The sequence below is a fragment of the Hyla sarda genome, chromosome 2 (assembly GCF_029499605.1).
Source record: "Hyla sarda isolate aHylSar1 chromosome 2, aHylSar1.hap1, whole genome shotgun sequence".
NCBI classification, from domain to species: Eukaryota; Metazoa; Chordata; class Amphibia; order Anura; family Hylidae; genus Hyla; species Hyla sarda.
This window is the reverse complement of record NC_079190.1, coordinates 118314533-118326851: the sequence shown is the minus strand read 5'-3', so window position 1 is coordinate 118326851 and position 12319 is coordinate 118314533. Positions and strand designations below refer to the sequence as shown.

Sequence of the window (12319 nt, the reverse complement as noted above, 5' to 3'; positions counted from 1 at the left end):
CCAGGATGACTGCTGATATCTATCAGCAAGCATCCCGTGACATCGCTTCAGGGAGTCCTGAAAATAAACCCCCCCCATAAGGCAATTCCGTTTTTCCAGGCTAAATCAGGGTCTCTGGTGACCCGATCGCCTGGAAAATAGGCGGTGATCGGAGCTGTAGACTGGACTGCTAGAAGTTACAAAACAACAACTCCCAGCATACCCAGCCAGCCTTTTGCTGTCTGGGCATGCTGGGAGTTGTAGTTTTGCAACATCTGGAGGGCCACAGATTGGAGACCACTGTAGTGGTCTCCAAACTGTGGTTTCCAGATGTTGTAGTTTTGCAACTCAGCATGCCCAGACAGTCCCAGGCATGCTGGGAGTTGTAGCTCTGTAACATCTAACCCTTCAGATGTTGCAGAACTACAACTCCCAGCATGCCTGGACAGTCTGGGCATGCTGGGAGTTGTAGTTTTGCAACATCTGGAGGTCCACAGTTTGGAGACCACTACACAGTGGTTTCCAAACTGTTCTCCAGTTGTTGCATAACAAACTCCCAGCATGCCCTTTGGCTGTCGGTGCATGCTGGGAGTTGTAGTTTTGCAACAGCTGAAGGCACACTGTTGGGAAGACACTGAATTAGTCTGTCACCCAACTCAGTGTTTCTTCACCAGCTGTGGCAAAATTACAACTCCTAGCATGCATGGTCTGTCAATGCATGCTGGGAGTTGTAGTTTTGCAACAGCTGGAAGTTTGTGCACCACCCTCCCCCCATGTGAATGTACAGGGTACAATCACACGGCGAGTTTACAGGTGCAAGTTTGAGCTGCGGCAAATTTACTGCTGCAGCTTAAACTCCCTGTTAACTATTAACCCCCACCCGTGTGAATGCACCTACAGTACACTTCTATGAAATAAAGAGTAAAACACTACATATACACACCATAACAGCTCCCCCCCACAAAAAAAATGAAAAACGCCTTGTACACCACTGTTAGAGCCTCCAGCTGTTGCTAATCAACAACTCCCAGCATTGCTGGAGAGCCATTGACTGTTCAGGCATGCTGGGAGTTTTACAACAGCTGGAGGCACCCTGTTTGGGAAACCCTGCCGTAGGGTATTTTTGGTGCAGGAGGCAAGTGTAATGCCTGCATCTGGGTCCGCCGCTATGCAAATCCCTAATTTAGGCCTCAAATGTTAATGGCGCTCTCTTGCGCCAGAGCCATGTCGTATTTCAGTTTAGTGCAACATATGGGATATTTCTGTACTCTGGAGAAATTGCGTTACCCCTTATGAAACGGAAAAGTTAGAGGCTACACCAGCATGTTAGTGTAAAAATTATTATTTTTTTTTTTTTTTTTACAACATGCTGGTGTTGCCCCATATTTTTCATTTTCACAAGAGGTAAAGGGAGAAAAAGACCAGAAAAAGAGTACAGAAATACCCCAATTGTGGACGTAAAGTGCTCTGCGGGCGCACACAGGAGTGAGAGCGCACCATGTATATTTGAGGCCTAAATTTGTGATTTGCAAAGGAGTGGCTATTAGTTAGAAGTTCTGACAAACGCATAAAGGAAAACACCCACATGTGACCCCATTTTGTAAACTACACTCCTGAAGTAACGTAACAAAGGGTATAGTGAGCCTTAACAGCTTACAGGCATTTTGACAAATTTTCGTTAAAGTTGGACGTGAAAATTGAAATAAAATAAAATAAAATTTATAATAAAAAAAAATAAAAATAAAACTAACTCTCATTGAAATGCTGGTGTTATCACAAATTTTTTGTTTTCACAAGGGGTAATAGATTAAAAAGTCCCCCAAAATTTGTACCACCATTTGAGTAAGGAAATACCATATGTGGATGTAAAATGCGCTCCTATTTTTATTTGCTTTTCTGGCATCATGCAATATGCCCCCCAAAAAACATTTCAGCAAAATTCTCTTTCCAAAAGCCAAATTTTGCTCCTTCTCTTCTGAGCATTGTAGTGCGCCAGCAGAGCACTTTACATCCATATATGGGGTATTTATATACCCAGAAGAAATGGGGTTTTACATTTTGGGGTGGCATTTTCTCCTATTATCCCTTATGAAGATGAAAAATTTGGGGTAGCACCAACATTTTAGCGTTAAAAATCTAATTTTTAAATTTTCACGTCCAACGTAAAGCCGTCAAACACCTGTGAGGTGTTAAGGCTCACTGTGCCCCCCCCTTGTTACATTCCTTAAGGGGTTTAGTTTCCCAAATAGTATGCCATGGGGAGTTTTTTTGGTGTTCTGGCACCAAGACGGCTTCCTAAATACAACATGCCCCCCAAAAACCACGACCGGTAAATTAGTTCTCCAAAATCCCAAAACTGCTCCTTCCCTCCTCAGCCCTGTTGTGCGCTTGCAGAGCACTTTACATCGACATACGAGGCATTGCCATATGAGAGAGAAATTGGGTTACAAATTTTGGGGGATTTTTCTCCTTTTTAGCCCTTGTAAAAATAAAAAAAAGAATGGGCTATAAGAACATGTTAGTGTAAAAAAATTTAGTTTTCTTCTCCACTTTACTGCTATTCCTGTGTAGCACCTAAAGAGTTAAACTTTTTGAATGTCATTTTGAATACATTTAGGGGTGCAGTTCATACTGAACTGGGCACTGAAAATTTTTTTGATTTTGAATTTTTCATGAAAATTTGAAAAATTGCTGCTATACTTTGAAGCCCCCTAAAGTCTTCAAAAAGGAAAAACATGTCAACTTTATGATGCCAAAGTAGACATAAAGTAGACATATTGTATATGTGAATCTATATATAATTTATTTTGTATGACCATTTCCCTTACAGAGTTTTAAAGTTAGAAAAATGCAAAATTTTGAAATTTTTTATGACCTTTTGACATTTTTCACCAAGAAATGATGCAAGTATTGACAAAAATACAAAGTACAATATGACACGAAAAAAAATCTCAGAATGAAATTCATAAGTAAAAGCATCGCAGAGTTATTAATGCATAAAGTGAGGTAAGATTTGCAAAAAATGCTCCCATCCCCAAGGGGTTAAACAAACCTACAGTTATGGCCGTAAATGCTCGCACCCCTGGAATTTTTCAAGAAAACAAAGCATTTCTCACAGAAAAGGATTGCAGTAACACATGTTATGCTATACACATGTTTAGTCCCTGTGTGTCAGGGATGTGGAAATCCTATCGCCCGACGCCTGGGACATGTAGTTCTGGGCAGGCAAATTTTTCATAGATTTAGCCCTGTATCGGGCAAGCAGGGCCGAACCGACTTCCCCCTTATTTTTCTTTAATGCCGGTGTGAGGCGCAGGAGGCGATGCAAGTGTGCACCTCACACCGGCGCTCAGGGGGCATGGAGGGGGCAGCAGCCCCCAGCTGATTTCAGCAGCCGGGGGCCACTGCTCAAAGCCGCCCCTTCCCCCGCGGTTTCTGCCCATCTACGTAATTGTCGCTGGGAGCAGATTTGCAGACGTGCGCTGTGCAGGCACAAGTCTGCTCTTAGCACCTGAGGTGCCAGCCGGAGGGTCTTTATTGTGTGTGATGAGAGAGTTCATGCGGCCTAGCTGCAAGCGGCTGAGCGCCTCCCCCAATGCTGTTGCGTCGGGTCTACAGTTCTGATGTCCACTCGTGGCCGGCTCAGGTGAGGAGGCAGAGCATGCAGGCGGCAGCGGGAAAGGTGGTTGTATATGTATGTACTTATATGTATGTAATGTATGAGTGGGGAGGGGGGGGGTATCAGCGGTGAGTGTATGTATGATGTGTGCATATGCATGGTGTATATGTATGTGTGAGTGTATGTGATGTGTATGAGGCCTGTGTATGTGTGTATATATGATGTGTGTATGATGTCTGTGGATGTTTGTATGTAATGTATGATGTAGGGGGCAGGTGTATGTATGATGTGTGCATATGTATGGTGTGAGTGTATGTGTGTATGGTGTATGATGTGTGTGGCTGTGTGTGGCTGTGTGTATGTAATGTAGGGGGCAGCGGCAGGTGTATGTATGATGTGTGCATATGTGTGGTGCATATGTATGGTGTATATGTATGGTGTGAGTGTATGTGTGATGTGTATGTGTGATGTGTATGATGTCTGTGTATGTGTGTGTATATATGATGTGTGTATGGTGTATGTGTATGGTGTATGTGTGTATGGTGTCTGTGGATGTGTGTATGTAATGTATGATGTAGGGGACAGCGGCAGGTGTATGTACGATGTGTGCATATGTATGGTGTATATGTATGGTGTGATGTGTGTGTATGTAATGTATGATGTGGGGGCAGCTGCTGGTGTATGTATGATGTGTGTATGTACGATGCATGTATGTATGTAATGTATGACATAGAAGCAGTGGCCGGTATATGTATGATATGTATGGTATTGGGGAGGGGGGCGCTTATGCGCTGCTGCCAGTTGTGCTATTTTTTTTTTTTTTAGTGGTTTCTGGCCACTCGCACTAAATTGCACCACCAGAATCCCACCCTTCATACTCGTCCACCAACCAAGAGCCCAACGGATGCACGCAATTTTCTTGGCTTGCCTCGGGTGTAAAAGGAGCTAGCTACAGCTCTCCCACCGCTAATAGCCTGGCATGCTGCGATCGCCATGGCCGCTATTAAACCATTAGATCACCGCTGTCTAAGTTGACAGCAGTGTCTAAAGGGATCACCCTGGTGGTCTAGTGGGGTGAATCGTACTATTTTGGTTTAAATTATTTTATCTACCAGGACATGTGGATTTTCTTGAGAGACAAGTAGATTGTGTTCCGCTTTAGCCCCTTGGACAAGTAGTTTTTTTTTCCCACACCCCTGGTGTGTATTGGAACAAAACCAAAAAAAGGGAGGAAAAAAAAAAAAAAAAAAGTTAACTGGACATAATGTCACACCAAACTCCAAAAATGGGCTGGGAAAAATTATTGTCACCCTTAACTTAATATTTGGTTGCACACCCTTTGGAAAAAATTACTGAAATCAGTCGCTTCCTATAACCATCAATAAGCTTCTTACACCTCTCAGCCGGAATGTTGGACCACTCTTCCTTTGCAAACTGCTCCAGGTCTCTGTTATTGGAAGGCGCCTTTTCCTAACAGCAATGTTAAGATCTCTCCACATGTGTTCAATGGGATTTAGATCTGGACTCATTGCTGGCCACTTCAGAACTCTCCAGCACTTTGTTGCCATTCATTTCTGGGTGATTTTTGACATATGTTTGGGGTCATTGTCCTGCTGGAAGACCCAGGATCTCGGATGAAAACCCAGATATCCGACACTGGGCTGTACAGTGCAACCCAAAATCTGTTGGTAATCCACGGATTTCATCATGCCTTGTACACATTTAAGGATCATGCAAAGAGAGCAAAGAACTGGCAACCCAAGTCAAAGCACACCAACAACTGTATATAAGTGATTAAGTAAACTTTATTCACATATACTAATAAGGGGGGGGGGGGGGGATTTAGAGATACAACCACCATTAGAAACACTTAAAACCACATAAGAATACACAGAGCATAGGAACGTAATCCTATCTCACACCCCCGGGTCATGCTCAATAGAATACTAGGTGAGAAAGCAGTCCTGTACACATATATAAGAAAGACGCCAGAACCTAAATGTATATAATTCGCAATAACTGATGCACAATATAATGTGTATATATGGACAAAGTGTCCAGTGCAACAAGTAAAGTAAATAATAAATATAACCATGTAAACAAGTGACCAATAAATATGTGCAATTACCAAAGTATGACTACATATATATGAATATATGCAACTAATGCAACAGCTGTAGGCATCCTTATTGAAAACCACAGCTCTCCAGCTCATTTAGTTTCAATGGGTGGGGTGGCTGATGTGTGGGAGGGAGGAAAATGGTATCATGGGATTTGTAGGCAAACAAGAAAACTGAAAAAACAAGTTCACAGAAAGCTAGCCACACTGTTATGACATAGCCATTTAGCCCCATTTAGCTGTGCGGACATTCCTTTGACAGCGGAGAGCAGGCAGAACATGCCAGCGCTAGGACCGCTAGAAAATGCGCTGTCTCATACACAGAAAATGCATCTCTGTGCAAAGTTCAGAGAAAGAATAGACATGTCTATTCTTTCTGCAGACACCAGAATTAGAATTTCTGCACCAGATTCTGGCACGGAAATTCTGCTATGTGAACAGTGCAGCAAAATCCCATTGAAATCATTGGGACTCTGCTGCGGAATCTCCAATTCCATCGTGTGAATAATATAGCCTAAGGGAAAAAGTAACTCAAGATCACGCTGATTCTGCAGTTTTCATAAATATCCCATGTGTGGCCCTAGTGCCCTGCTGACTTACACACATGGATTTTGGGGTCCTTAGTAGGGCGTTTTTCAGGCACCATATTGTTTTTTGTAAGAACCCACACCCTGAAAATGAGGACTTCTTAAAGGAAAACAGTCACATATTTTCTCCCGCACTATCCACATGTACTGGTGGATAGTGCGGGAGACGCTGATTAAAATGAGCCCTACCTTGGTCTGATCCGCGCCACCGTTTGCCCGCAATTGTAGTTTTAATCTCTGTGTATATCCTGCTGTAACTGGCAAAGGTGGGGCTTCTGCAGGCTAACTGGCACTGACGTCAGCGCCGCTCATGAATATTCATCCCTTCTGTTCTCCCTCTCTTCGCCGCTCCTAACCAGAGGGAGGGGGGGGATGAATGTTCATGAGCGGCGCTGACGTCAGTGCCAGTTAGCCTGCAGAAGCCCCGCCTTTGCCAGTTACAGCAGGATATACACAGAGATTAAAACTACAATTGCGGGCGAAAGGCAGCGCGGATCAGACCAAGGTAGGGCTCGTTTTAATCAGCATCTCCCGCACTATCCACCAGTACATGTGGATAGTGCAGGAGAAAATATGTGACAGTTTTCCTTTAAACAACTTATGGGTGTTGGTGCTTTTGAACCCCCTCCCCCTAACAGATGTTTTTTAACCCATATCTGACCCATAACATACCGGTACTTCATGGGGCAGGTGAGTGAGTCTGCGCCATAACTGGCAGATGCCGGATGTTAATCAGATCGCTCTGATGTCTGTCATTTATATGTTTTAATGCCATGATCAATAGTGTTCATTGCCCGTCATCCCTGCTGTCTAGTAGCCCCATTTGCACCACTAGTTTTTACTGGTACTATTTTGAGGTTCATAAGACATTTTAACCCCATTTTGGCATTAACCCCTCCAGGATGCAAGGCATACATGTACGCCCTGTGCCCGCTCCCCTTTTATGATGCACGCTCAGGAGATGATCGCGCTTCATAGTGGGATGGTCCCAGCCGCTATCATCTGCTGGGACCTGAGGGTAATGCCGGACATCAATGATTACGTTTAGAGATGAGCCAAGTTACAGTGATTTGATTCGTCACAATCTTCTCGGCTCAGCAGTTGCTGATTTTAGCCTGCATAAATTATTTAAGCTTTCAGGTGCTCCGGTGGGCTGGAAAAGGTGGATACAGTCCCAGGAGTCTCCAGCCCACCGGAACACCTGAAAGCTGAACTAATTTATGCAAGTTAAAGTCAGCAAACGCCGAGCCGAGCAGTTCATGACTAATCAAATCACTAACTGCGCTCATCTCCAATTGCGGTGATGCCCTGTATTAACGCCGCTAACAAAGTTGATCGTAGAGTCTAAAAACGTAAAATAAATAAAATCAAAACACAATCCCGGCTGCTCAGTGGTGCTGATCGGGACCACTGGTGTCCTGATAAGCTAAGGCAGGTAAGGGCCTCGTCGTCTATTGGGTCTCCAAAGCTCCAGTCAGCCATGGCAGGCTAGAGCAATGGAGCACCGATCAAACTGAGTATGCAATCCAATGATTGTTTTTTAAGTCCCGTAGGGGTTTATTAGATGCAAACAAAAAAAACACGAATAAAAAAAGCTACATGTGATTTAACTCCTTCCCTAATAAAAGTTTGAATCTCCTTTTCCTATAGAAAAAAAAAATGTAAACAATAAAACATGTGGTATTGCTGCGTGCTTAAATGTCCGAACTATAAAAATATGACATTATTTAAAAGCACTCATAGGTGTGTATATGAAAAAAATAAACGTAATGTCTATTAAAGGGGTTGTGCGCGGCCCTGCCTTTCGGAGCTCCGGTCGCAGCGTCCGGAAGTTCATTACTCCGAACGCTGTGTGCGGGCTTCCGTGTTCACGGCCGCCCCCTCGTGACGTCACGCCCGGCCCCTCTTGACGTCACGCCCGCCCCCTGAACGAAAGTCTATGGGAAGGGGGCGCGACCGCTGTCACATCACAAGGGGCCGGGCCGCGAACAAGGAAGCCCGAACAAAGCGTTCGGAGTAATGAACTTCCAGATGCTGCGAGCGGAGCTCCGAAAGGCAGGGCAGCGCACAACCCCTTTAAAAGGGGAAGAGGGGGGGGAAAGCTAAAAGAAAATTGGTTGGGTCCTTAACCTCTTGGGGACAAAGCCAATTTTGACCTTAAAGTGTACCAGTCGTCAACAAAAACGTTTTATATAATGTAGATAATACCATTATATGTATATTTGTAATATAGATAGGTTAAAATGTGTATATTTTTGTCCCTGCAGCTATTGCCTGTGTGTCTCTATGAGGAGTCCAAATACAGGAAGTGATGGTGGACAAGCAGGGATCTGTACACTGAGGACAAGCAGGGCTCTGCACACTGAGGCTCTATGACACACCCCTGGTTCACACAGCAGGATGACTGACAAGCCATGAGCCTGCACAGAGCCCTGTTGTCCTGCCCTTACTTCCTGCACTTGGTCTCCTCATAGAGACACACAGTCAATGATTCCAGGGACAGCATTTTTTTCACCCAAAAATATACACATTTTAATCAATGTGTATTACAAATATACATATAATGTTATCTACATTATATCAAAAGTTTTTGTTGGCAACAGGTACACTTTAAGGACGAGTATTTTTTTTGCAAATATGACCCCTGTCACTTTATGCATTAATAACTCTAGGATGCTTTTACTTATGAATTTGATTCAGAGATTGTTTTTTCATGACATTTTCTACTTTAAGATAGTGGCAAATTTTTGTCAATACTTGCATCATTTCTTGGGTGAAAAATTCCAAAATTTCATGAAAAGGTAGAAAATTTTTCATTTTTTTAAACTTTGAAACTCTGCTTGTAAGGAAAATGGACATCCCAAATTATATATTGATTCACATATACAATATGTCTGCTTCATAAAATGAACATGTTATTACTTTTTAAAGACATTAGAGGGATTCAAAGTTTAGCAGCAATTTTCCACAAAAATTTCACAATCTGAGTTTTTCAGGAACCAGTTCAGTTGAGTGAATTTGAGGGTCTTTATGTTAGAAATCCCCTATAAAGAACCCCATTATGAAAACTGAACCCCTCAAAGTATTCAAAATGACATTCAGAAAGTTTAACTAAGTGTTTCATAGCAATAGCTGCAAAGTGGAGGAGAAAATTCAATATCTCAATTTTTACACTAACATGTTCTTGTAGCCCTATTTTATTCATTATTAAAAAAAAAAATTTCAAAAAAAAAAGATTGTAACCCCATTTCTCTTGAGTAATGAAATACCTCATATGTGGATGTAAAGTGCTCAGAAGGGAAGGAGCGACTATGGGATTTTGGAGAGCAAAGTTTGCTGAAATGGTTTATGGGGGGCATATCACATTTAGGAAGCCCCTATTTTGCCAGAAAAGCAAATGAAAAAAAAACAAAAAAAACACATTGCATACTATTTTGGAAACTACACCCCTCAAGGAATGTAACAAGGGGTACAGTGAGCCTTAACACCCCACAGGTGTTATCATTTTCACATCTAACTTTAGCAAAAATTCATTAAAATAGATCTTTTCACTAAAATGCTGGTGTTACTCCAAATTTTTCCTTTTCACAAGGGGTAACAGGAGAAAATTTTCCCTCAATGTGTAACCCCATTTCTTCTGAGTATGGAAATACCCCATATGTGGATGTAAAGTGCTCTGCAGGCACACTACATGGCTCAGAAGGGAAGGAGCGCCACTGGGCTTTTGGAGAGTGAATTTGGTTGAAATGGAAGTCGGGGGCCATGTGTGCTTACAAAGCCCCAATGGTGCCAGAACAGTGGACCCCCTCACTCATGTGACCCAAATTCGGAAACTACACCCCTCACAGAATGTAATAAGGGGTGCAGTGAGTATTTACACCCCACTGGCGTTTGACCGATCTTTCGAACAGCGGGCTGTGCAAGTGAAAAATAAAATTTTTCATTTCCATGGACCACTGTTCAAAAATATCTTTCAGTCACCTGTGGGATATTAAAGCTTGTTACATTCCTTGAGGGGTGTAGTTTCCAAAATGGGGGTCACATTTTTTTTTAAGTGTTTATGTCAAAACCGCTGTAACTATCAACCACTCCTGTGCAAATCACCAATTTAGGCCTCAAATGTACATAGTGTGCTCTCGCCGCTCCTGAGCCTTGTTGTGCACCCGCAGAGCACTTTATGTCCACATATGGGGCATTTGTGTACTCAAATTGTGTTACAAATTTTGGTTCCCCCCTCCCCTTTTTACCTCTTGTGAAAGCGAAAAGTAAAAATTTTTTTTACACTAACATGCTGGTGTAGACCCCCAACTTTTCCTTTTCATAAGGGGTAAAAGGAGAAAGAGCCCCCCCCCCCGAAATGTGTAGCGCAATTTCTCCCGAGTACGGAGATACCCCATATGTGGCCCTAAACTGTTGCCTTAAAATACGACAGGGCTCCGGAGTTTGAGAGCGCCATGCGCATTTGAGGCCTAAATTAGGGATTTGCATAGGGACGGACCCAGATGCAAACATTACACTGGCCTCCGCCACCAAAAATATCCTACAGCAGTGTATCCCAAACAGGCTGCCTCCAGCTGTTGCAACACCTTTTTACAACCGTTGGAGGCTCAGTTTTGGAAACCGTGCCGTACAAGACATTTTACATTTTTTGCATGTGTAGTGTTTTCAGGGTGCATTCACACGGGCGGGGGTTCACAGCGAGTTTCCAGCTGGGAGTTTGAGCTGCGGCAGAAAATTTGCTGCAGCTCAAACTTGCATTGGGAAACTCCCTGTAAACCCTTGCCCATGTGAATGTACCCTGTATGTTCACATAGGGGGGTGCGCAAACCTCCAGCTGTTGCGAAACTACAACTCCCAGCATGCACTGACAGACCATGCATGCTGGGAGTTGTATTTTGCAACAGCTGGAGGCACACTAGTTGGGAAACACCGAGTTAGGTAACAACCTGACTCATTGGTTCCACCAGTGTGCCTCCAGCTGTTGCAAAACTGCAACTCCCAGCATGTACGGACCGCCCAACTGACAGTTGGAGTTATTCAATAATTTAAGGCACACAACTACAATTCCCGGCATGCCCTTTGGCTGTCCATGCATGCTAGGAGTTGTAGTTTTGCAAGATCTGGAGGGCCACAGTTTAGAGACAACTGCACAGTGATCTCCGAACTATGGCCCACCACATCTTGCAAAACTACATATCCCAGCATGCCCAGACAGCAAATGTCTGTCTGGGTATGCTGGGAGTTGTAGTTTTGCCAGATCTGGAGGGCCACAGCTTTGAGATTACGGTGCACCCCTGCCATCCCTTCAGGGTTATTGGAGCTGTCTTGGACAGCACCAATCACCCTTATTTTCCTGGTCACAGTGACCCGATTAGCCCGGAAGTGCAGTGATTCGCCAGTCAGAATTGACGAATCATGGTGATAATCGACATGGGGGGGGGGTGTCTCAAGATCCCCCTAGATATCAGTAGTCAGCCCGTTCCAATCACCGCCGAGGGCCAAATACTGAGGGCGTACAGGTACACCCTTCATCCCCAACAGGTTAAGGACTCAAATAGTGCTCACTGTGCAGTATAAATAACATGTTTGTTTTTCTGCATGTTGGTAAAAACACATCAACTTTTCGCAGCAATTTTTAACTACAAAAAAAAAAAATCAAAATTTTCTTTGTGTCACCATATTTGGAACGCCATGACTTATTTTTTGCCCAATTGAATTGTGTGTGTGTTGCAGAAAGAGCTGTAGTTTTTAGTGATACATGTGACTTTTTGATCATTATTTTAAATATTTGGTGGCAAGATAACTAAAATAATCAATTTTGACCATGTTTTTTTTTTCTCCTACTGCTTTTACCATGTGACAAATAACATACCCAGTAAATAGCATGGGTCATTGAGAACGTTTTGATTGCAGCTACATTTTTTTTTTTTTTTTTTTTTTTTTAAATAAAAGGGCTTTTTTTCCCCCCCTTTTACCACTTTGTTTTTTGGTCAGAAGAGCAATGACTGTTAGCCT

The 12319-nt window shown here is 43.2% G+C and overlaps 1 protein-coding gene across 1 annotated transcript in view; it reads right to left on the bottom strand.

The window, feature by feature from the left end:
- SMARCD1 (SWI/SNF related, matrix associated, actin dependent regulator of chromatin, subfamily d, member 1) overlaps nucleotides 1–12319 on the bottom strand; it is a 42068-nt gene that overhangs the window by 9389 nt on the left and 20360 nt on the right. The gene's annotated exons all lie outside the window — the stretch shown is intronic.